We start from the raw sequence: 27,965 nt of genomic DNA, 5'->3' as shown, positions 1-27,965 counted from the left end.
CCAGCTAAACCCTCCCCCCTTTGCGCATCGTTCTTCAGCCCCTGCGATTTCGCTGGTAGCCAATCCTTCAACTGTTGCGATTCTCCCCAGCCCTACGCTCATATACGATTCCACATCCACACTGCCAAGTGCTCACCCATCCTCCATTGAATTTACCTCAACTCTTCCAGTCTACAACGCAGAGCATCATATTCCTTTCTCCCCTCGTCTCATATGCAGGGCCTTGAAAAAAAATTAAAAAAATTAAAAATAAACATAAAAATAAAAATAAAAATTCTTTCTCAGAGGCTTTATCCACAGCACATGAAAAAGTCTTCAATAGAGCCCACCAGAACGAAGCAAGGATGGAGCAAGGAAGTGCATGCAGCTACAACAATGCAAAAGGAAAAAGCAGTCAGATGGAATCTCACCAAATTGAGAAGGCAGCTAGGAATGAAGCATGCTCAACATGCAAAGGAAACAAAGTTATGATAAATTGGCTGCAACAGTCTCTTAAAGACTTAAGAAATGAGATGAGAATGGAGTCTAGCAGACAGAAGCAAATATGGCAGCACAATTCCACGAGATAAAGGAACTGAAAATCAAGTGCAAGAAGCTATAGGAGGCAGTAAAATACTAGGGAGCAACAACATTGAAGGAGAAAATTCACCCAACAACAACAACATAACTGATGCAATCCAAGAACACTTAATAAATAAGCCATAATCTTATTGGGAACTTATGTTATGTAAATTTACTTTTTTAGTAGGTCAATTCGTTTGACAATATTCTAGAATAACTAAAAGAATGGTAAAAAAGGTAAAAATATTTTATCCCAAATAACATTTAACAAAAAGGAGTGTTAAAAACCTTCAAGTGAGATATTAAAGATAATATTATCCATGGTAATTTTTTTTTATTTTGAATAAAAATGTTTTTATACATTTTTAGATACTTATTCCATAATATGGCATTAAACAACAAATAGTTAGAAGGTTTGATTTAAGACTTTGGCATTTTAACCCATTTCTCAATTCATCATCATAATAAAAAAAAATAGAAAATACAAAGTTTTGAGTTATCTAATGTGAAAATATTAATGCTAGGTTGATGATTTAGTAATTAATAAGGATAATTATGTTTATGTGTATAAATAATAAATAATAATTAATAATGTAAACCTTTGATCAAGGTGAGAAGCAACGTGGAGGTTGGGGGCGCCCACCACGTTATCACCTCCCACAACATTTAAGAGGAATGATAGCGTGGTAGCCTTCCCCATACTAAAAAAAATTATAAATTTTGGTTATTTATTAGAGTGATTTAAGCTAGATGGAAGATTAATTATGGCCTGCCATAATATTACAAAAGTGGCTATTAACTCAAACTCCCATAATAATCCAAAAATATATCCAATAATTTGTGTTATTGATAACTTGGCAAAGATCTTTTATCCTAAGAAAAATCTAATAAAAGAGCCATAAAAACCTTAACTGAGATATTAAAGACAATATTATCCATGGGAAATGTTTTTATACATTTTGAGATACTAATTTCATAATATATTAGACAACAAATAAATTATGAAGGTAGTTAGAAGGTTTGATCTAAGATGTCATTGTAATTAATTTCTCAATTCATCATAATAAAAAACAGAAAATAAAAAGTTTTGAGTTATGTGAAAAGATTAATACTAGGTCGGTAACTTATTAATTAATAAGGTTAATTGTGTGTGTGTGTGTGAATAATAATAAATAATATAAACATTTGATCAAGGTGAAGAGCGATGTGGCACATGAGGTTGGGGGCTGCCGCCACCCTGCAGCCTCAGATAACATTTAAGAGGGGGTTGGCTAACCTGCTCCATACATACACATGTGAACCTTTATTCCTAAATCTCTATATTGATCAACCTCCTTATGTCTTATTGTCCTAATAACTACAACCTTGCTTGCCATAATTTATGGTATGCTTGTCCTCCTTCCCACCACTGGTGGGATTATTATTTTGATTGTCTAGTAGTGTTGGACATGTGCTTCGAAGGAAGTTTACAAGAGAATGGTGTGACCCTCGGCCTTTTATTGAGATTAGATTGCTCAGCCCCAACATTGAAATCGTAGAGACTTGGGCTTGCATGATAATTTATTCGATCTTCGTGTCCTGAAGGATCAATTGCTTGGGTGTTGAGCTAGATTTAGAACCGAAGACAGAACATGGGTATGTAGAGGCTTCATGCCACAAGATGAGGTAGAATTCACTGGGGATGAAGGTGATAGAAGATGGTGGCACTGCCCTACACGTAAAGTTTGAGAACTTCATCGCTCCAACAAAGAGTGACAGTGGTAGTAGGTTCCTGGATTATTCCTTTATCCATGTTTTTTACTATTATGATTTTGAATTCTCATGGCTTGATTTTGGTTTTGTCCTTTTAAATTTGGTGGGGGGTTCAATGTGACTTGCTCTTTCGAGCTTCTTGGTGTGAGGGTGTCCCTGATTGGAGGAGTTTGCCTGCGTCCCTAATGTTGTGGCCTTTCTTTTCTTATCGGCTTGGGTCATCCCCTTTTCTATGTTTCCCCTCACTCTTTTTCAGGTTTGGCCAATTCAACTTCACTCTTCTTTGTATGGGTCTATCATGGGATATTTGTCTCGCTTAGACCTGTTCTTATTGGTATAGAATGCCTCAGCAACACATGCGTAGCCATGGGGGAGGTGGGGGAAAGGCCCAGGAATCCGTGACCATCTTTCACTCTTTAACTCCTCTTCACACTCATGAGGAAAATTGCCAGCTTGAAACCCTCACCACTGATGATCATCGAGCATAATCCAACTCTGAAATCTTAGAAGAAGTAGCCAATTGGGTTCCTAACCATGGTCATACCACGGGAAGAAGGAGCCAGTATGTGAACTCCATTAGCCTCCATTGGCATATCAAAACTCTTTTGGGCAGAGTCTTGAAAGAGAAGCATGAAGATCAGAATGCCATCATCTCTTCCTTGAACAAGCTTAAGCAAGTGTAAAGCATCAACGTTCATGTTTGGGTAGTTTGGATGCTCATTTGGCTCATGTATAAAGTCATATTCAATGTGAGTTCAAGTCTTTTGCTCTAGCTGGTACGAGTGCCTAGGACCCTTCTTCGATGACCTCTTCTGACTCTTGATCTCTTCATTTAAATATTATGTTTCTACGTGTAACTCAGATTATGATAACACTTGTTGTTTTCAGCAATATACACTTAATTTTGATACTGCTATTAAATTATTGATTAACATATTTGGTTTCCCTCGTGGGATATTGAAATCGATAATAGTTTGAACTATATTCCTTGTGATGATATATTTTGAAATTATGAGGTAATGCAAATTTAACTTTAAAAATAATATTTTGTAATAGTTTAGTTTAAATGTTTTATGTTTGGCCTTTTTTGTTATAATTTTTAATTAATTTATTTAGAATATATTGAAATTGTAAATTGTAAGTTTGAGTTGTTGAATTATATAATGAAGATAATCTAATTTGAAGGTTATAGTTAAGTTAGGCATCAAATTGGTGTATGAGACTTCATTGTTTGTGAGACAAAGGAGCTCTCAGTGATTTGACCAACAAAGTTTATGGTGGTGTACATACTCTACCCCCCTCTAGATTTCAACCTGCGACCTCTTAGGTGGTAATACATGCTCTTAACCAATTAGGTTCATTCAACAATTTCAGCGCCCAAGGTTTTTTCGGGGCACTTAATCCTTTTATGCATTCCAAAATACAATTTAAGTAATAGGAAATTGTGTAATATAACACTATGACATTTTTTCTCTTTTTCGAACATATTTTCGAGTCAATTTTGCTCAAAATTTGATAAGATTGTTGGATTCATAAGTTTGAGTTGTGTAATATGCACAATCCAAGTGCCTCAAGGGTTTTTCACGTCATTGAATCCATTTATGCATTCAAAAATACATTTTAAATAATGAAAAATCACAAACTCGCAATTTTTTTATTATTAAATTCCAAAAAAAAAAAAAAAAACAAACAAAACGTCAAATTGTTAAAATGTTCCATAAAAGTTGTGATCTCACCAAGAATTGTTTCTTCAAATTTCAGTGAAAAATGCCAAAACGTAAAACAGTTAAGACTTCACCTTTTGGAATAGCTTCTACGATTATAAGACCTCCTTTCAACATATTTATATTTGAAGTTCCCTTATGGAAAGGAATTTATAAAAGCCATGGTATAACCATTTGACATTTTTACCTTTTTGGGCGGTATCCAATGATAAAGAATTTGTGATGCTGTGAATTTTCGTTGTTTAAAATGTGTATTTTAATGCATAAAAGGATTCAACGTCTTGGAAAATCCCTAAGATGCTCAGATTGTGCATGTTGCAAAGCTTAAACATAACATTCTAAGAAATTAACGTTCGATTTGGGTAAAATCAACCATAAAACATATCCAAAAAAAGGTCAAAAACATCGAATAGTTAAACTACACAATTATAAAACAACATAAAATTAATCACAAAGCATTTTTACTTTATCTAACCTTAAAGGAACAAATGAATTTAATGATAGATATGATGGAACAAATTCAATAATAGGTATGATGGCGAGGTTGGGAATGACTTATCTCCATAGATATGATGGAATGAATTCAATAATAGATATGATGGTGAGGTTAGGAATGACTCATTTCATGATGCAAGTACTTGTTAACCTTGGTGTGTTTTATATGCTTTCGATGGTATTGGGGCATAAAGTTAAGACAAAGGCTCTTGATTAGTTTATGCTTTCGTTATTATTGTGTTATAATAAAAATAATAGTGTAACACCGTCATCCCACATCTACCCAAGTAACTAGCCAACCGGGGTAAATATGCGATGAGAGGCCACTATAATGGGATTCAACCTTCTAGGAGACCTTAAGGAAGCATAATCAACATAAACACACCATGCAAACCTTCCACCTCAACAACAGAACTCCCGGGAGCCATCCCAACCACTCAGGTAACCAGCCCCTGGGTCCCACTCAGTTTTTAGACCATTAAACCCCCAAACGCTCCATTGATATGGAAAAACATGTGTCAAGGAGGCTCCAGACGCTCCCACAGCATGGGTATGCTTGCGTCTAGGGACGTTTCTCCTCAAACCTATGCTTGCAACTACAGGATTTGTGCCACTTTTCAGACCTAGAGCCTGGGTCGCTACCCAGAACTCAATCACACTTTCGGAAACAAATTTACACAACATGATAATGATGCATTTGCAAAAATAATGACAGGGTCTAAATGGACCCCTACTAGCCATGACATGCATTTTGTCAAACACGTCACAAATATGTAATCTACAGGTTTAAACAACATAGCTAAGCATAGGGGTCTCATACTTATATGAGAATCGCTAAGGAGCATTGTTCCCTTATATTATTAGCTGCATTATCATCTATTAGGTCATAGATACATTGTTCATTCATTTACAACAAAACATGATGAGAACCATACCTCATCATTGTCATAATACATGATTATAACCAACACGATAACAACAAAAATACCAAGGATACATCAGCCATAGAATACACATATAAACCAGTACATTTACACATAAGATGTGCCTAGGACCCTTCTTCGATGACCTCTTCTGACTCTTGATCTCTTGATTTAAATATTATGTTTCTATGTGTAACTCAGATTATGATAACACTTGTTGTTTTCAACAATATACAATTAATTTTGATACTGCTATTAAATTATTGATTAACATATTTGGTTTCCCTCGTGGGAGATTGAAATCGATAATAGTTTGAACTATATTCCTTGTGATGATATATTTTGAAATTTTGAGGTAATGCAAATTTAACTTTAAAAATAGTATTTTGTAATAGTTTAGTTTAAATGTTTTATGTTTGGCCTTTTTTGTTATAATTTTTAATTAATTTATTTAGAATATATTGAAATTGTAAATTGTAAGTTTGAGTTGTTGATTATATAATGAAGATAATCTAATTTTAAGGTTATAGTAAAGTTAGGCATCAAATTGGTGTATGAGACTTCATTGTTTGTGAGAGAAAGGAGCTCTTAGTGATTTGACCAGCAAAGTTTATGGTGGTGTACATACTCTACCCCCCTCTAGATTTCAACCTGCGACCTCTTAGGTGGTAATACATGCTCTTAACCAATTAGGTTCATTCAACAATTTGAGCGCCCAAGTTTTTTTCAGGGCACTTAATCCTTTTATGCATTCCAAAATACAATTTAAGTAATAGGAAATTGTGTAATATAACACTATGACATTTTTTCTCTTTTATAACATATTTTCGAGTCAATTTTGCTCCAAATTTGATAAGATTGTTGGATTCATAAGTTTGAGTTGTGTAATATGCACAATCCAAGTGCCTCAAGGGTTTTTCACGTCATTGAATCCATTTATGCATTCAAAAATACATTTTAAACAATGAAAAATCACAAACTCGCAATTTTTTTTTATTAAATTCCAAAAAAAAAAAAAAAAAAAAAAAACGTCAAATTGTTAAAATGTTCCATAAAAGTTGTGATCTCACCAAGAATTGTTTCTTCAAATTTCAGTGAAAAATGCCAAAACGTAAAACACTTAAGACTTCACCTTTTGGAATAGCTTCTATGATTATAAGACCTCCTTTCAACATCTTTATATTTGAAGTTCCCTTACGGAAAGGAATTTATAAAAGCCATGGTCTAACCATTTGACATTTTTACCTTTTTGGGCGGTATCCAATGATAAAGAATTTGTGATGTTGTGAATTTTCGTTGTTTAAAATGTGTATTTTAATGCATAAAAGGATTCCCTAAGACGCTCAGATTGTGCATGTTGCAAAGCTTACACATAAAATTCTAAGAAATTAACGTTCGATTTGGGTAAAATCAACCTTAAAACATATCCAAAAAAAGGTCAAAAACATTGAATAGTTAAACTACACAATTATAAAACAACATAAAATTAATCACAAAGCATTTTTACTTTATCTAACCTTAAAAGGAACAAATGAATTTAATGATAGATATGATGGAACAAATTAAATAATAGGTATGATGGCGAGGTTGGGAATGACTTATCTCCATACATATGATGGAATGAATTCAATAATAGATATGATGGTGAGGTTGGGAATGACTCATTTCATGATGCAAGTACTTGTTAACCTTGGTGTGTCTTATATGCTTTCGATGGTATTGGGGCATAAAGTTAAGACAAAGGCTCTTGATTAGTTTATGCTTTTGTTATTATTGTGTTATAATAAAAATAATAGTGTAACATTGTCATCCCACATCTACCCAAGTAACTAGCCAACCGGGGTAAATATACGACGAGAGGCCACAATAATGGGATTCAACCTTCTAGGTGACCTTAAGGAAGCATAATCAACATAAACACACCACGCAAACCTTCCACCTCAACAACAGAACTCCCGGGAGCCATCCCAACCACTCAGGTAACCAGCCCCTGGGTCCCACTCAGTTTTTAGGCCATTAAACCCCCAAACACTCCATTGATATGGACAAACATGTGTCAAGGAGGCTCCAGACGCTCCCACAGCATGGGTAAGCTTGCGTTTAGGGACGTTTCTCCTCAAACCTATGCTTGCAACTACGAGATTTGTGCCACTTTTCAAACCTAGAGCCTGGGTCGCTGCCCAGAACTCAATCACACTTTCGGAAACAAATTTACACAACATGATAATGATGCATTTGCAAAAATAATGACAGGGTCTAAATGGACCCCTACTAGCCATGACATGCTTTTTGTCAAACACGTCACAAATATGTAATCTACAGGTTTAAACAACATAGCTAAGCATAGGGGTCTCATACTTATATGAGAATCGCTAAGAAGCATTGTTCCCTTATATCATTAGCTGCATTATCATCTATTAGGTCATAGATACATTGTTCATTCATTTACAACAAAACATGAGGAGAACCATACCTCATCATTTTCATAATACATGCTTATAACCAACATAATAACAACAAAAATACCAAGGATACATCAGCCATAGAATACACATATAAACCAGTACAGTTACACATAAGACGTGCCTAGGACCCTTCTTCGATGACCTCTTCTGACTCTTGATCTCTTCATTTAAATATTATGTTTCTATGTGTAACTCATATTACGATAACACTTGTTGTTTTCAGCAATATACACTTAATTTTGATACTGCTATTAAATTATTGATTAACATATTTGGTTTCCCTCGTGGGAGATTGAAATCGACAATAGTTTGAACTATATTCCTTGTGATGATATATTTTGAAATTATGAGGTAATGCAAATTTAACTTTAAAAATAATATTTTGTAATAGTTTAGTTTAAATGTTTTATGTTTGGCCTTTTTTGTTATAATTTTTAATTAATTTATTTAGAATATATTGAAATTGTAAATTGTAAGTTTGAGTTGTTGATTATATAATGAAGATAATCTAATTTTAAGGTTATAGTTAAGTTAGGCATCAAATTGGTGTATGAGACTTCATTGTTTGTGAGACAAAGGAGCTCTTAGTGATTTGACCAACAAAGTTTATGGGGGTGTACATACTCTACCCCCCTCTAGATTTCAACCTGCGACCTCTTAGGTGGTAACACATGCTCTTAACCAATTAGGTTCATTCAACAATTTGAGCGCCCAAGGTTTTTTCGGGGCACTTAATCCTTTTATGCATTCCAAAATACAATTTAAGTAATAGGAAATTGTGTAATATAACACTATGACATTTTTTCTCTTTTTCGAACATATTTTCGAGTCAATTTTGCTCAAAATTTGATAAGATTGTTGGATTCATAAGTTTGAGTTGTGTAATATGCACAATCCAAGTGCCTCAAGGGTTTTTCATGTCATTGAATCCATTTATGCATTCAAAAATACATTTTAAACAATGAAAAATCACAAACTCGCAAAAAAAATTATTAAATTCCAAAAAAAAAAAAAACAAAACGTCAAATTGTTAAAATGTTCCATAAAAGTTGTGATCTCACCAAGAATTGTTTCTTCAAATTTCAGTGAAAAATGCCAAAACGTAAAACACTTAAGACTTCACCTTTTGGAATAGCTTCTACGATTATAAGACCTCCTTTCAACATCTTTATATTTGAAGTTCCCTTATGGAAAGGAATTTATAAAAGCCATGGTCTAACCATTTAACATTTTTACCTTTTTGGGCGGTATCCAATGATAAAGAATTTGTGATGTTGTGAATTTTCGTTGTTTAAAATCTGTATTTTAATGCATAAAAGGATTCAACGTCTTGGAAAATCCCTAAGACGCTCAGATTGTGCATGTTGCAAAGCTTACACATAACATTCTAAGAAATTAACGTTCGATTTGGGTAAAATCAACCATAAAACATATCCAAAAAAAGGTCAAAAACATCGAATAGTTAAACTACACAATTATAAAACAACATAAAATTAATCACGAAGCATTTTTACTTTATCTAACCTTAAAAGGATCAAATGAATTTAATGATAGATATGATGGAACAAATTCAATAATAGGTATGATGGCGAGGTTGGGAATGACTTATCTCCATACATATGATGGAATGAATTCAATAATAGATATGATGGTGAGGTTGGGAATGACTCATTTCATGATGCAAGTACTTGTTAACCTTGGTGTGTTTTATATGCTTTCGATGGTATTGGGGTATAAAGTTAAGACAAAGGCTCTTGATTAGTTTATGCTTTTTTTATTATTGTGTTATAATAAAAATAATAGTATAACACCGTCATCCCACATCTACCCAAGTAACTAGCCAACCAGGGTAAATATGCGACGAGAGGCCACTATAATGGGATTCAACCTTCTAGGTGACCTTAAGGAAGCATAATCAACATAAACACACCACGCAAACCTTCCACCTCAACAAAAGAACTCCCGGGAGCCATCCCAACCACTCAGGTAACCAGCCCCTGGGTCCCACTCAGTTTTTAGGCCATTAAACCCCCAAACGCTCCATTGATATGGACAAACATGTGTCAAGGAGGCTCCAGACGCTCCCACAACATGGGTATGCTTGCGTCTAGGGACGTTTCTCCTCAAACCTATGCTTGCAACTACGGGATTTGTGCCACTTTTCAGACCTAGAGCCTGGGTCGCTGCCCAGAACTCAATCACACTTTCGGAAACAAATTTACACAACATGATAATGATGCATTTGCAAAAATAATGACAGGGTCTAAATGGACCCCTACTAGCCATGACATGCATTTTGTCAAACACGTCACAAATATGTAATCTACAGGTTTAAACAACATAGCTAAGCATAGGGGTCTCATACTTATATGAGAATCGCTAAGAAGCATTCTTCCCTTATATCATTAGCTGCATTATCATCTACTAGGTCATAGATACATTGTTCATTCATTTACAACAAAACATGAGGAAAACCATACCTCATCATTGTCATAATACATGCTTATAACCAACATAATAACAACAAAAATACCAAGGATACATCAGCCATAGAATACACACATAAACCAGTACATTTACACATAAGATGTGCCTAGGACCCTTCTTCGATGACCTCTTCTGACTCTTGATCTCTTGATTTAAATATTATGTTTCTATGTGTAACTCAGATTATGATAACACTTGTTGTTTTCAGCAATATACACTTAATTTTGATACTGCTATTAAATTATTGATTAACATATTTGGTTTCCCTCGTGGGAGATTGAAATCGATAATAGTTTGAACTATATTCCTTGTGATGATATATTTTGAAATTTTGAGGTAATGCAAATTTAACTTTAAAAATAATATTTTGTAATAGTTTAGTTTAAATGTTTTATGTTTGGCCTTTTTTGTTATAATTTTTAATTAATTTATTTAGAATATATTGAAATTGAAAATTGTAAGTTTGAGTTGTTGATTATATAATGAAGATAATCTAATTTTAAGGTTATAGTTAAGTTAGGCATCAAATTGGTGTATGAGACTTCATTGTTTGTGAGACAAAGGAGCTCTTAGTGATTTGACCAGCAAAGTTTATGGTGGTGTACATACTCTACCCCCCTCTAGATTTCAACCTGCGGCCTCTTAGGTGGTAATACATGCTCTTAACCAATTAGGTTCATTCAACAATTTCAGCGCCCAAGGTTTTTTCGGGGCACTTAATCCTTTTATGCATTCCAAAATACAATTTAAGTAATAGGAAATTGTGTAATATAACACTATGACATTTTTTCTCTTTTTCGAACATATTTTCGAGTCAATTTTGCTCAAAATTTGATAAGATTGTTGGATTCATAAGTTTGAGTTGTGTAATATGCACAATCCAAATGCCTCAACGGTTTTTCACGTCATTGAATCCATTTATGCATTCAAAAATACATTTTAAACAATGAAAAATCACAAACTCGCAAAAAAAATTATTAAATTCCAAAAAAAAAAAAAAAAAAAAAAAAAAAACGTCAAATTGTTAAAATGTTCAATAAAAGTTGTGATCTCACCAATAATTGTTTCTTCAAATTTCAGTGAAAAATGCCAAAACGTAAAACAGTTAAGACTTCACCTTTTGGAATAGCTTCTACGATTATAAGACCTCCTTTCAACATCTTTATATTTGAAGTTCCCTTATTGAAAGGAATTTATAAAAGCCATGGTCTAACCATTTGACATTTTTACCTTTTTGGGCGGTATCCAATGATAAAGAATTTGTGATGTTGTGAATTTTCGTTGTTTAAAATGTGTATTTTAATGCATAAAAGGATTCAACGTCTTGGAAAATCACTAAGACGCTCAGATTGTGCATGTTGCAAAGCTTACACATAACATTCTAAAAAATTAACGCTCGATTTGGGTAAAATCAACCATAAAACATATCCAAAAAAGGTCAAAAACATCGAATAGCTAAACTACACAATTATAAAACAACATAAAATTAATCACAAAGCATTTTTACTTTATCTAACCTTAAAAGGAACAAATGAATTTAATGATAGATATGATGGAACAAATTCAATAATAGGTATGATGGCGAGGTTGGGAATGACTTATCTCCATACATATGATGGAATGAATTCAATAATATATATGATGGTGAGGTTGGGAATGACTCATTTCATGATGCAAGTACTTGTTAACCTTGGTGTGTTTTATATGCTTTCGATGGTATTGGGGCATAAAGTTAAGACAAAGGCTCTTGATTAGTTTATGCTTTTTTTATTATTGTGTTATAATAAAAATAATAGTGTAACACCGTCATCCCACATCTACCCAAGTAACTAGCGAACCGGGGTAAATATTCGACGAGAGGCCACTATAATGGGATTCAACTTTCTAGGTGACCTTAAGGAAGCATAATCAACATAAACACACCACGCAAACCTTCCACCTCAAAACCAGAACTCCCGGGAGCCATCCCAACCACTCAGGTAACCAGCCCCTGGGTCCCACTCAGTTTTTAGGCCATTAAACCCCCAAAAGCTGCATTGATATGGACAAACATCTGTCAAGGAGGCTCCAGACGCTCCCACAACATGGGTATGCTTGCGTCTAGGGACGTTTCTCCTCAAACCTATGCTTGCAACTACGGGATTTGTGCCACTTTTCAGACCTAGAGCCTGGGTCGCTGCCCAGAACTCAATCACACTTTCGGAAACAAATTTACACAACATGATAATGATGCATTTGCAAAAATAATGACAGGGTCTAAATGGACCCCTACTAGCCATGACATGCATTTTGTCAAACACGTCACAAATATGTAATCTACAGGTTTAAACAACATAGCTAAGCATAGGGGTCTCATACTTATATGAGAATCGCTAAGAAGCATTGTTCCCTTATATCATTAGCTGCATTATCATCTATTAGGTCATAGATACATTGTTCATTCATTTACAACAGAACATGAGGAGAACCATACCTCATCATTGTCATAATACATGCTTATAACCAACATAATAACAATAAAAATACCAAGGATACATCAGCCATAGAATACACATATAAACCAATACATTTACACATAAGATGTGCCTAGGACCCTTCTTCGATGACCTCTTCTGACTCTTGATCTCTTGATTTAAATATTATGTTTCTATGTGTAACTCAGATTATGATAACACTTGTTGTTTTCAGCAATATACACTTAATTTTGATACTGCTATTAAATTATTGATTAACGTATTTGGTTTCCCTCGTGGGAGATTGAAATCGATAATAGTTTGAACTATATTCCTTGTGATGATATATTTTGAAATTTTGAGGTAATGCAAATTTAACTTCAAAAATAATATTTTGTAATAGTTTAGTTTAAATGTTTTATGTTTGGCCTTTTTTGTTATAATTTTTAATTAATTTATTTGGAATATATTGAAATTGTAAATTGTAAGTTTGAGTTGTTGATTATATAATGAATATAATCTAATTTTAAGGTTATAGTTAAGTTAGGCATCAAATTGGTGTATGAGACTTCATTGTTTGTGAGACAAAGGAGCTCTTAGTGATTTGACCAGCAAAGTTTATAGTGGTGTACATAGTCTACCCCCCTCTAGATTTCAATCTGCGACCTCTTGGGTGGTAATACATGCTCTTAACCAATTAGGTTCATTCAACAATTTGAGCGCCCAAGGTTTTTTCGGGGCACTTAATCCTTTTATGCATTCCAAAATACAATTTAAGTAATAGGAAATTGTGTAATATAACACTATGACATTTTTTCTCTTTTTCGAACATATTTTCGAGTCAATTTTGCTCAAAATCTGATAAGATTGTTGGATTCATAAGTTTGAGTTGTGTAATATGCACAATCCAAGTGCCTCAAGAGTTTTTCACGTCATTGAATCCATTTATGCATTCAAAAATACATTTTAAACAACGAAAAATCACAAACTCGCAATTTTTTTTTATTAAATTCCAAAAAAAAAAAAAAAAAAACATCAAATTGTTAAAATGTTCCATAAAATTTGTGATCTCACCAAGAATTGTTTCTTCAAATTTCAGTGAAAAATACCAAAACGTAAAACACTTAAGGCTTCACCTTTTGGAATAGCTTCTACAATTATAAGACCTCCTTTCAACATCTTTATATTTGAAGTTCCCTTATGGAAAGGAAATTATAAAAGCCATGGTCTAACCATTTGACATTTTTACCTTTTTTGGCGGTATCCAATGATAAAGAATTTGTGATGCTGTGAATTTTCGTTGTTTAAAATGTGTATTTTAATGCATAAAAGGATTCAAAGTGTTGGTAAATCCCTAAGACGCTCAGATTGTGCATGTTGCAAAGCTTAAACATAACATTCTAAGAAATTAACGTTCGATTTGGGTAAAATCAACCATAAAACATATCCAAAAAAAGGTCAAAAACATTGAATAGTTAAACTACACAATTATAAAACAACATAAAATTAATCACAAAGCATTTTTACTTTATCTAACCTTAAAAGGAACAAATGAATTTAATGATAGATATGATGGAACAAATTCAATAATAGGTATGATGGCGAGGTTGGGAATGACTTATCTCCATACATATGATGGAATGAATTCAATAATAGATATGATAGTGAGGTTGGGAATGACTCATTTCATGATGCAAGTACTTGTTAACCTTGGTGTGTTTTATATGCTTTCGATGGTATTGGGGCATAAATTTAAGACAGGCTCTTGATTAGTTTATGCTTTCGTTATTATTGTGTTATAATAAAAATAATAGTGTAACACCCTCATCCCACATCTACCCAAGTAACTAGCCAACCGGGGTAAATATGCGATGAGAGGCCACTATAATGGGATTCAACCTTCTAGGCGACCTTAAGGAAGCATAATCAACATAAACACACCACACAAGCCTTCCACCTCAACAACATAACTCCCGGGAGCCATCCCAACCACTCAGGTAACCAGCCCCTGGGTCCCACTCAGTTTTTAGACCATTAAACCCCCAAACGCTCCATTGATATGGACAAACATGTGTCAAGGAGGCTCCAGACGCTCCCACAACATGGGTATGCTTGCGTCTAGGGATGTTTCTCCTCAAACCTATGCTTGCAACTACGGGATTTGTGCCACTTTTCAGACCTAGAGCCTGGGTCACTGCCCAGAACTCAATGACACTTTCGGAAACAAATTTACACAACATGATAATGATGCATTTTCAAAAATAATGACAGGGTCTAAATGGACCCCTACTAGCCATGACATGCATTTCGTCAAACACATCACAAATATGTAATCTACAGGTTTAAACAACATAGCTAAGCATAGGGGTCTCATACTTATATGAGAATCGCTAAGAAGCATTGTTCCCTTATATCATTAGCTGCATTATCATCTATTAGGTCATAGATACATTGCTCATTCATTTACAAATCAAAACATGAGGAGAACCATACATCATCATTGTCATAATACATGCTTATAACCAACATAATAACAACAGAAATACCAAGGATACATCAGCCATAGAATACACATATAAACCAATACATTTACACATAAGATGTCAAGGAAAGAACCTCTTATTAATGAATGCAAAAGCCAACCCGGGATGGGACTACCACGTTCCACCCGACCATAGAATGGTTGAACCAATTCTCTCTTCATTCATTCACCCCTGTGCCATATTACAAGCATGAATGTGGAACTCAATCCAAAAGAACCAACCAGGGCATCTTGAGGCTAACCCAACTCACCCTCATGCATAGAAACTAGGCTTTATTGTAATCCATACCAGATCACTAGGGCAAAAAATAAACATGTAATAACAGGCTTTACCATGATCTCCACCAGACCATTAGGCCAAAACAAGCATGGATGCATAGAGATTTCTCCACCTACACCGTGAGGAATTTTCATGTCTCCCAGTCTCTCAAGCTTTACCGCTATCCACACTAGATCACTAGGCCCTAAATTGAGACCCACTTTCAAGGATTTAATGCATATCCCATCCGAAGATTACTAGGCTTGATGGAGAGCACCCACTTCTAGGCTTTACCATATATCTCGCCATTCATCGGTCGAGGATTCCTAGGCCCACCGAGGCAACACAAGATCTGTCTTTACTGCAATCCACAGTCCGGTTCAGGGGTTACTAGGCCATGTTTTCTATTATTCAGAGATCCACCTCACTCAGATTCGAATTCATCCGGCAATCCAGCTTAACTGAAACATGAGAACCCCATCACACCATGACTATCTCGAAATGGCAAGGCTAGGCTCAAAACACTATCACATTTGGCAAAACCCATGCCATAACAACAAAGAACCACATGCAATACCATGCATGCCAAATCTAGCAAGGAAAATGCACATGCAAATAGATACCTGTAAAGAATCTTGTTGTAGCTGCTTGATCTTACTCTTCCTTGCTTGCTTCTTCCTTCCTCTTGCCTTCTTTGCCTTTCTTGATCCAATGCAAAGTGCTCCAAGAAAACTCTAAGTATCCAAGAGAGAGAGAGAGAGTAATGAGAGAGCTCCAAAATTGAACTGATAAAAGGTTACAAACTGATCCTCATAAGCCTTTTTATCATTGAGGACTCTATTTTCTTCATTTTCCATTATATTTTTTCATTTTCCTCCTCACATGCAACCTGTGACTTTTCACCTTCATTTTCTCCTAATTTCCAATATTTTCATAAATAAATGTGCCAAAAATTCCATTTTGCGTTTCCAAATTCTTTAGCCATTGCCTTTGTCAATTTCCTTAGCCATAATAAACCAATGAACGTCCACATTAGGATGTTTTGCCCAACATTCAGCTTGGAATAAGTGTCCCATCAATAGTGGTTATTATTTTTCCTTTATTAACTTTTATTACATGGAATTTTCACGAGGGTTGTTACAAATAGTAATAATAATAATAATCTAATTTTAAGGTTATAACCAACTCAAACATCGTTTTATTTATTTCTTTTAATCATGATAAATCACTAGCACGTTGACGTAACATGGGCAAGGCACATGATCAAGCCTTCTCACTACCACTATAACAACAAGAGTATATCCAACTACCCATAATCCATATATACTAGTAAATTATGACTTAGCAAGATTCGAGACATCATCGAAAAAGGGGAGGAGCCTACCCTTCAGGCATTATCATAACAAGCCAACATGTCCCTCTACAAGGATTGATCTTGGGTGGAGAGGAAAGCAAACCATTTTCCCAACCACTTGGGCTACACCCACAATATGAGCCAAACATCAAATTGATATATGAGACCCCTTTGTTTGTGGGACAATGGACCCCCACCCAAACAACTATTTGACTGTAAGGTCTTTAAAAGTGTGCACACTTTAGCCCACTCTAGTTCCAAACCCATAACCTCTCAAGTGAAAACACATGTTCTTCACCATTATTTCCACTCAAGTTATACAATTATCCTTACTTACATTTGTTTAAGCAAGTGTCTTCTATGTTGGGCATATAATAATCGTAAATGCAAAACCAATATGTATGAATCAAAGGAGAAAGATCCATGATTGAATTTATTTTACACAAGGGGTGACAAAAAAAATCATGGAAAATCAACATCCAACCCAACAACGAGAAGCTACTTCATATGAAATTGAGCCAACATAAATTAAGTGTAAAACTCGAGGAAATATTTGCACCTCGAGAGATTTGATCCCTCTCAATGCTCGGAAGATAGAGAGTTAAGATGGATCTAAGTTGGTTTTAATTTTAAGAAGTGTATTAATTATTTATATTAATGGCAACTTCATCGTTTTCTTATTTTAAAATTATTTTTAACACATATTTAACAAAGTATATTATTTTAAAAAAATGTTAACATTTTTATTTATATATTAATATAAAACTATCATAAACTTAAAAATTTCAAATATGGAGAAGGATTGAAATTTTTAATGATAATTTTTTACCATTTAATTATATATACTAATTTCCCCGTTGGGAGTGTACAAGTGGGTGTGCTTCTCCTTTCGGGATGAATGTTGGCGTACCACCTAGTTGATTTCCATGAAGTCGTGGATGTCGGTAGTTAATGTGGAGGCCATAGGTATGTGTGCCATTAACTACTTTAAGATCTGCTTCTAGGGGAGGGATGTTTGTTTGAGTCCAAAAGCTTGCCTTTGAGAATATTTCTTTCCAGTATAGATCATGTTATGAAATGGGGCATGTAACTAAAAATTTCTCCAAGAATTTACAGAACAACAAAGACTGGAAAAAAAACTTGAAGGCCCAAATGGTGGGAAGGAGCTCACATTATTCACATTATGGTATTTAAAGAGGAAGTTCTTCGGGATAAGAAGGAAGAAGATAGAGTCAAAGAAATTGCATCAGCCGAAACAAAAGCCAAACAGGAAATAACAAATGCCATTGAGGTTCCTTCAGACTCAACAAAAGTAGAAAAGGAGCAAACCCTCATAAAAAATGGATCCCCTCTTGAATGAACAATAATTCTTGTTGGAAAAGCATCTTTTGGGGCAGATAATGCAAATGAAGAAGAATCCAAATTTCACTTGTCGAAGAATGATATTCCAGAAATAGAAGAAAACATGGGCTCAACTCAAGTTGGGAAGAAAGGAAAAGGCATTTCGCCAAGGAAAACAAGAATTCGAGCTAAGTCAATACAAAAGTAGTGAATAAAGGAATGTAAATGTATCTCGATAATGGGAGTTTGGAGAATGTTTAGATGGAAAGGGTCTAAAATTTTTGTGTCATAGGGAACTAGTTTGAGGGCTTGGATTGAGCCCTCATGCTCAATTTCAAACCTTTAAAGAAGACTGGAATATGCAAATGTTTTAGCCTACTAACCACATTTTCTTATGATTTTGACAGCTTAGATGCCCCTGGGTTGTGACAACTCAGGGAAGAGCTTAGTCGTGCAATCATCTTAGGACTCGCATAAACTCTCAAATGTAAAACAAAAAGTAATAAATAACAACAAAATTTAAAGATTTTTTATTTTTTATTTTTAATTTACATATTTTTCTTTTATATATTCAATTTTTTTTTTTTTTTTTTTTTTTTTTGACTAGTGAAATCAGCGACGCACCGTCTCTTGTACTCGCGTGACATGGCGTCGATCCCTGATGGCTTCCACTATAACCTCCATGTGCAACTGCACCGCCCCCAAGCACAGCACATGGGTAAGACGAGGTTTGAACCTGTGACTTGCACAACGGCATGAAGGCCTTCACAGTACATTCACTAGCCAACATGCCGCGCCCCTAGGGTTATATATTTAACTTTTATCTGATAGTGAAATATTAAATTTCTATTTTAAATGTTTATTAATATAAAAATTTATATAATTTAAGTGTGTATGGTATAAATAAAAAAATTAACACAAATATGATGATTATGATTAACGTTCACTAAGATTGATATGATCTATGAGAGAAGTAAGAGATTAGTTGAGATTCTTTAATATTTTATTTCTATGATAAAAAAGGAGGTAGAGAAGCATTCCTATATCACCATAGTTTTGTTGAATTAAATGAATAAGGTTAATAGTGTGGCAAATATTTTGAAAATTTGACCGGATGTGAGTAAGAGCAGGGTAATCCAAGAGAAAATGTGTTTCATCTTCAACCCTCTTAGTATCACAAAGGTGATAGACTTATCGTCCCAAGGTGTTTTTGGAATTGACCAACGCCCGTTTCACTTTGAAGCTCATGAGAATTAGTTCTTATCTTGGCAATGTTTATTTTCTTCTTAGCATTGATCAAGATAGAAATATAATTCGAGTTATCAAGATTGGGGTTGATCACCTCCTTATAATACCTTAGCTTCATTTTTTCCTCTAACTCCTTATCATCCGACAACTTATCCTTAAAATTGGAAGTAATAATATTTTTAATATTATCCTTATTCTCCAAGATGGTCTCCTCCTTTAACCCCCTATGGTTTAGCCAAGGCTGGGCATCCTTGTGCCAGCCTCGCTTGAGTCGAAGATGGGGTTTTGACTAGAGTTAGAAGCAATTTTGGGGAAATTCTTGGCTCTCATGTTGTTTAGCTTATTCTTATACATGACATGTCTAATCATAGTCATGCTTTCAATGGGGAAAAGGCTAGCTTCAATCAAGAGGATAGGTTAGGGAGTATTTTCTTTAATCTTAAGGTCGTAGGTGTAAATTGTTTTTGGATTATTTCAATCTTCTTCAACGATTCTCTAGATAATTTCAACCCAAAACTTCACATGCATATAAAATAACAAGGGTGATGAGAGCCTCAAAGAGGAACTTTTTTCACTCCATACCCAAAGATCTATTGACTTACAACTGTTTTCAAGCCCATAATAAGCTTTACAGCCTCCAATTGTCCTTTTTTCAATGTTATAATTCCAGTTGAGTTGTTGATGAATGTTAATTCTGTTATGAAACCAGCTCAAGAAAAGATAGAAAAGATAAATCCACGCCTTAGAATTCAGCCTCTTCGAGGGGGCAACCTCCTTTACATTACATAAATGAACAATTCTTGGATGATACAAATGAAAAGACCTCCTTTCTATATATAGGAGTCTAAGCGGTTATAACATAATCAGAGCCGACATAACAATAATAATGTAAGGGCATAATAATAACAATAGTGGGCTTCTATGGGGCACAATAGTAACAATATGGGCACTACATGGGTACATCAATATAATAAGTGGGTTATACTAGTAATAGTAAGGGGTTACACTAGTAGTATAGGGGCCTAACATGCCCCTCTCCTTCAAAAAGCGTTGTCCTCAACGCTTGAGTAGTTCTTGATGCTTCTATATAAAATTCTTGTCCTCCCATGTGGAATATTCAGCGGGTAAGTTCTTCCACTTGATGAGATACTTTGAAATTGATCGATTTCGTAGCTGTCGGGTTCTTGTTTCTGTGACTACTCCAGCTTCCAATATGATTTTTCCTTCCTCTTCAATTTCTGGCAATATTGCTTGAATTGGGATCTTTTGCAACTTTTGAATAAGTGGCCATACTTCTTCGTTCTTCTTCCATTCATCCGTTGCTTCGTTTATCCAATTTGGTTGGATAATATAAATAGCACAAAACAATGCTTCCACATCCTCATCCTTGAAGCGTCTTCCCATTCGGTAAGGTCGCCATTTTTTAAGTGCATGTAGTATTGCCAACATTTCCTTCTCATAAATAGCTTGCTTGAGATGTAGCAGTAAAAATACCCAATCACTTACATCAAAACATTTTTCACTACGATGTTGATCTACCTGTTGTTTCATTTGATTTTGCACCGAAGTGGTGTTATCCTTTAAAAGTTGGAGAACTTGCTGTTGATGCTCGATATGATCTTTCTCTGCTTGAACCTTTTTCTTCTTGATATGTCCTTCTATCTTTTGAGGAGTGGTAATTTCTTCCAGTCCTTTACAAGATATGGTCGGATTCATTTCTTGATGCTCGATGTGATCTTTCACTTCTTGAACATTTTTCTTCTTGATATGTCATTCTATCTTGAGAGTTTGAGGAGTGGTAATTCTTGCCAATGCTTTACAAGATATGGTCTGATTCATTTCTTCTTTCTCTGGGGTGGTGTCCTGACGTATATCATTTTCTTTTGATGTTTCTTGATCCTTTTCTTCCTCCTCTTCATATTCTATGTAAAATAATTTCTTCTCAGCACACCTATGACCTTTAGTGCATTTGCTATCACAATTGTAACAAAGCCCTTTTTCTCTTTTTTCTTCCAATTGTTGTGGTGTAACCCTTGTAGGTTGTGGAAGGCTGGGAGAAACAACACTTCCATCTTTATAGTTGTGAGGGGTATGCTTCCTGGTTTCCATAATTTTGCTTTCCATTATGTCACAAAGCCCTTTTACTCTTTCCAATTGTTGTGGTGTTGCTCTAAAGAAGGTGTTGCTCTTTGTATCCTCATAATGTGCTATCATTTCCTCCGTGAAAATTGACCACGTAACAAGTTTTTTACGAGAACAAAGCCCTTTGTACCAATAAATTGATCTGGTTCTAAATATGAAGATGCAATACATATCTTTTGTAACATTTGTACACCATGTATATCAAAATATTGCTCCATCTGAAGTATCCAATTTACCGCATCCTTGCCATCAAAGTTCCTCATCTTGTTTTTTCTTGATTTTAGGAGCTCTACCTTGAAACGACTGTAACTCTGTACTTTCGGATCTTTAAGTTCTGAAATTGTGACCTGTAGTAGCCCTCTGTGTCCTCTTTCCAATGCCACAAGTCTGATCCAAATTGGATTCTCCAAGAAAGAGTTATGCACAATCTCCCGCAGTGACCTGATTATAGACTAGTTCAGTAGAGCGAAATTGTATGAAGTGCCACGTGTCACTGTTTCAACCTTTGACTCTAAAAAATATATAAACAGAAACTACAGTCCGTCCTCTTTCTGTACCTTCTTACGAAATTTCAATCCGATGCTCAGAAAGAAAGTTATGACGATTTTCCCCAGGTGACCTGTTTTGAATGTAATTCAGGGGTCTGCAAAAAGGCCAACTTCCTCAGATCATATCTCCGAAAATATCGCGCGAAAAGCTCTGAAATTCGGAGCCAAGGTTCAACGCCAATTCTTATCAAATGGGTTTTTTTTTGCGACTTCTGAAACGTCACAGAAAAAAAGTTATAGCGAAAATGCGACGATGACCTGTTTGGAGCAGCAAAACCCTAGAATCCAAAGCTCTGATACCAAATGTTATGAAACCAGCTCAAGAAAAGATAGAAAAGATAAATCCACGCCTTAGAATTCAGCCTCTTCGAGGGGGCAACCTCCTTTACATTACATAAATGAACAATTCTTGGATGATACAAATGAAAAGACCTCCTTTCTATATATAGGAGTCTAAGGGGTTATAACATAATCAGAGCCGACATAACAATAATAATGTAAGGGCATAATAATAACAATAGTGGGCTTCTATGGGGCACAATAGTAACAATATGGGCACTACATGGGTACATCAATATAATAAGTGGGTTATATTAATAATAGTAAGGGGTTACACTAGTAGTATAGGGGCCTAACAAATTCCCAGATATTTGTATGAAGAAACTTTCTCCAAATAGTTTTTATCATACATGAAATTATCATAGATGATCATTAGCAGTAATGGGGGTACTGCTAATTCACTTCATGGTGTGAAGGTCATAAATTCAGTGGTGTTAAAGGTTAGTGTAGTCCATGGCGGGTGCGATATCCGAGTGATTTTGACGGCTCAGATGCCCCTGAGTCGCAGTTTCTCAATTCAAAGTTCAAGTTTGTAGTTATCATCTGAGACAACTTGACAAACAATATATATGGAAATATTACACTTCTATTAACTATTTATAAATATATAAATATATAAATTTATATAATGTAAGTTTTTACTGTATAAATAAAAAATTAACATATCAAAATTGTGAACATAAGAACAAAGAAATAGAAATGAAAATTATTATTTAGAAAAAGTCACGTTCTATGTAAATTAGCAACACAGATCTCCTCAAGTTATCTCAACTCTTATTGGTCTCTACCTAGTTGTCAAGTTTGGCATCTGTTTTAATCAATAAGTCATCTAAGGGCTCACATAAACTAGCAAAAAAAATAAAAATTAAACATTAAAATGTTTTTTTATTTACATATATTTCTTTTATATATATTTAACTTTTATATGTTATTGAAATATTACACTACTATTATAATTATTTATAAAGATGTGAATTTATATAATTTAAGTATATGGTATAAGTAATAAATTAACACACACACATTCAAAAATAATATAATAAATTACATCAAATTTTATAAATTAAAATATTTTTTCAATATACATATGTTTCTTTTATATATTTAATATTTTTATTTTATTGAAATATTATGCTTCTATTATAATTGTTTATAGATATATAAGTTTATATTAAAGAAAAAGTTGTAAGTAATATTTCATTAGATTACTAAAAATTTACATAAAGTACAAGAATGTAGAGTCGTCTACAAACCATGTCGAAATTGAGCATATTCAAAAAACAAAAAGGCCTGTCTAACTTGGAACTTACAGTTTGGTCAATTTAGTGTGTCCTAAATTGCTATATAAATTGTCAATCCGGGAGTCGTAAACTGCTGAAGTGAAGTGCACTGTATATGCAAGATAACCGATTTCTTAATTCTTTGTCATTTGTGATTTTTGGTTTGTTTTTGGGTTTATCTTTTGTTGATTCCCTAATGTGAGATGGCAAAATAAAAAGTCAAGTATGGATATAAGTGTTCAAGGCAATGGTGACCTCTAAAATAATTTCCAAACTTCGAAATTCTCAAAAAGGTTTTAAAACTTGCAGTGATGAAATCAATTTCTAAGAGAAAATAAAAATGTACCAAACAGTGAGCTAGTGACAATGAAGCCCAATATCCTTGCTGCTGTATAAAAAGAGAAAAAACTGAACTTAAAGCAATTCAAAAATTGTAAGCAAAGTAAACTAAATCATACTACTTCAACTCATATTCTGACCCCTCACCATTCGACTCGCTCTGACTATAGGAAGTAATCATAAACAAATTGAGTAATTTGATTTCTAAATTGCATAAAAGTAAATGAGCAAAACAAAACTGAAAGAAATAAACAGTGCCAGAATTAGAACTCAGAAAATAAATCAGTAAAAGGACAAGATGATTTCATGTCATTAGTCATTAAAAAGCTATGTGAAATTGCCCGGGCTGTCTAGAAGAACTTGAAAGAAAAATATTGATCAGTTAACAATCATGAGAAAGCATAAAAGAAAATATGGACAACAGTTAACATGAATATAAAAAACAGTGTAATATATACAAGCAAACGATTATGACAACAGTGACATAAAGGAAAAAAGCAAGAAACTATACAGTAGTTACAAAGCCTTGGTGTACAGGGGCCCTCTGCAACCTCGGCCAATCAGCGATCAGTCACAAATTGAACTTAAGAACACTGTCTTCTCATATATTAAAATGCAGTCATAAGATAAAGATAGAGCACGGCACAATGGGCTCGTAAAACAGTCAAAATTACATATATCAAGCTAACTAACAAGCGTATGATAACGCGTTATTTATAACTGAGGATGCTACAACTACTTCCTAAATTCTGCGCTGCTAAACAGACACGTGAATAACCACGTCCGGAGATCTAGCAATATGGTAGCCGTGACAATTAAATCCAAGGAGTGGTGGCTGTTAGATTTGGGTTCACGGAGCAGTCCACAGGTGTTAGCACACCTCCTGAGATTGAGGAATTTGCCACGCAAGTCTTCGGGTGGTGAAAAACAGAGTTCTGCCACCGCAAAACTCTTAGGTTGACCACCGCTTTGACTGTCCTTGACCATGACCTTTTGTGAGTGATTCGGCTGAACCAGAGGGACACGTTCCATGTCCACATCATTTGTAGCTTGCCCATGTGGCCGGATTCTCTAATGGACACCTGTAACATAGACTTCAACAAAAAGGCTGCGGAAAGTTGAGCTGGCTGCGGAAACTAACAAGATTCTGCAGCTGACTGAGCAAAAATCTAGATCAAATAGTAGTCACAAGACATAGTTAAGAAACCATTTTATAAGCTCTTTTTAAACTAATATGCAATGATTTGACAGCGTGGTGGTTCAAGTAACTAGAAAAGAAGGCTAAAAAGGTGTATAGGGAAGGTGCAAGTTTGGGATTCAACACTTACATTGTGCAAAACGTAGGGATGACCATCTGCCCGTAGATGGGAAACCAAATGGTCTCCCTGAGTGTCATGAAACGAGTTCACAACAACCAAAAACCAAACTGTCATGCAAAAAGCAACAAAAATTGAAAATCTTGTCTTGATTTATGATAATGTATATATTTTTTTGTGAACTTAGGCATTACTACTTTCTATATTACGATATCAAAATTTCTTACATCTTTCTTATGTTCCAGGTGGCTAGCCTGCCTACAGGAAACCAGGCAGCCACCGTCAGCATTATATCCAGACCAAAATTTGAAAATGTTCATCTCCTTCGTTCTATCATATATGTTTTTTCGAACTCTACTAAATCCTCCCATTCACCCCAAGGAATCTCCTTATTCGAGTTGATGGATATCAACTCCCGTTCCCACCCATTTATCTGTTCCCGGATTTCGGGGGAATTCCTGGCCATGTAAGCATCTATCATATACATTCTCTGCTCAGCCTCTAGTTTCCTTCCTCGCCGCTTCGGGTTACTGCTCGATCCTTCTTCCTGGGTCCGAACTTGTTTCTCTTTCTTCGGAGCCATCTTGCTGCTTGCCTAGAACCTGTTCTTGATTGTGTCTTGCCTACCTATCAAGACAAGAGACCACAAATCAGTGACTCTGTTGAGAATTTCTACTTCAACCCACTCACTTACCCCCCTTGCATTAATCTAGTGATCCCAAGTTTGCTTATGATAAGAGGTCCCGAACCACTCTGCGACCTGCCCTGCAAGTCGACCCCTTTCCTTCCCTCCACTCTCTGCTTCTCTGTACTTCCCTTGATGCCCCTCCTGTTGGTTTTCCATGTAATTAGCCATAATAACTCTTCTCCCCGACTGTCGGGGGAAACTACTTTCCCACCTTTTTTCCGGTGGAGTTCTACTCTTGGCCTTCCTTGAATTGCCTATATCGCAAATGGGTCATGGTTCCTGCAGCCAGCAAGAATCCCTAATCTTCCCGACTTAGCTACCCTCCCCACCCTGCAGCCTTTCCTGGGCTTGGGTTTTTCCTTCCTCAGAGAACCATAGTTCTTTCTTCCCGGGATACCAGCATATCTGGTGGAGTAAAGACGTTTCTTCCCATATTTGGGAATGCCTATTACCTGCCTACGTCTGCCTTTCGACTTTGTTTTCATGGACATCTCTATGGAATAACATAAATTCCTACGTCTATCTATCTCTAGAGCAGTAGGACAGGAGAATGAATTTACATACCACCTTTCCTCGTCGGTACCGGAGCTTTGGTCTGAACTTTGCGCCTTACTGCCACCTTTCGTCGTTCCCTCCTGCTTCGTGCTCTGCTGCATGTAAAATCCTGATGCCACCTCAGGCCCTCGTTTGTATAATCCCCTTCATCCTTCCGTCCTTACCACCACCTATCCTTTTCCTTTCCCGACTTTCGTCCCTGAGTCCTTTCCTCGGGATTTGTCTCTACCTATCTGACAGCCTTTACTCGTCATAACTACTACATTCTCTCAGCTGCTCTTGTCGTACCCTTTCTATACTACCGTTGCCACTTGCCATCCCTTCGCGGCCTCTTGTCCCAACTCCCCATGCTCCCTCCAATTCCTTTCTTAATGGTGTCTCAGTTCTCTCTTCTGCCCCTTCAAGTGACCCTACCCTACCCTGCCCCGTTAGCTGCCCTGCTCCGTCATTTGCACCGCCCTTGTCCTTTCTCACGATTATCCTATCTGTCACCACCTGCTATGATCTTTCCCCACATCTGCCACTTACTAACTTTTCTTGGTCGTTCTCCTCAGAATTGCTATTGCCACCCTTATCGACGTTGAGAAGTTTCTGCAATTGCTCTCTCTCCTCCAGGAGCAAGAGCTCCATTCCTCCGCTGTCTATCAACTTTCCCCTGTTCTGGCTTCCCTAGTTCGCTAACCAGTCTACCGGTTGATTGCCTGAGCATCTTACATGGGTGGGGATCAGATAGTCTATTCTAGTAATTAGTTTCCCTATTTCGCTGATTAGCCACGTTGTTCGCCAACTCCTACTTATTTTTTCCGTTGGTTTTTTCTGTTGCAATTGCTTTACCATATCCACCACCAGCTTTGATTCTCCTTCAATTTGGAGGCTCAGAAACATTTCCTGAATCGCAATTTCAAGGCTGCGCTTCAGTGCGTGTAGTTCCGCTTCGTTATTGGTTGCCTCCCCACAGTGATTGGTAGCCCCGTCGAAATTTAATTTTGCAAATCCTTGTGGTGGATGGCTGTACTATTTGATTTCTTCAACCTCTCTGAATTGGTCCTTGCTTCGGTAACCACATTGGTATACTCCATCTTACTTTCGTCATAGTTTTTCATTGTCTATTATTGATTATGATCCTAAAATTATCATAGAGGTAGTGGGTTCAG

The 27,965-nt window shown here is 35.5% G+C and overlaps 1 pseudogene across 1 annotated transcript in view; it reads right to left on the bottom strand.

Moving 5' to 3' along the window:
- Positions 1-27,965, bottom strand: part of LOC149141494 (ubiquitin C-terminal hydrolase 13-like) — a 65,360-nt pseudogene that overhangs the window by 11,078 nt on the left and 26,317 nt on the right. The window contains exons 21-23 of the transcript XR_016265082.1: positions 27,340-27,480; positions 27,114-27,306; positions 26,586-26,920 (exon numbers count right to left, since the gene is read on the bottom strand). The product of XR_016265082.1 is annotated as a ubiquitin C-terminal hydrolase 13-like (transcript). The remainder of the gene's footprint in view (positions 1-26,585; positions 26,921-27,113; positions 27,307-27,339; positions 27,481-27,965) is intronic.

The sequence above is a fragment of the Pinus tabuliformis genome, chromosome X, assembly GCF_031772625.1.
Source record: "Pinus tabuliformis cultivar Carrire ecotype Pingquan chromosome X, CPIR1, whole genome shotgun sequence".
NCBI classification, from domain to species: domain Eukaryota; kingdom Viridiplantae; phylum Streptophyta; class Pinopsida; order Pinales; family Pinaceae; genus Pinus; species Pinus tabuliformis.
The sequence above is the reverse complement of the archived record's forward strand: the minus strand, read 5'-3'. Positions and strand labels throughout refer to the sequence as shown.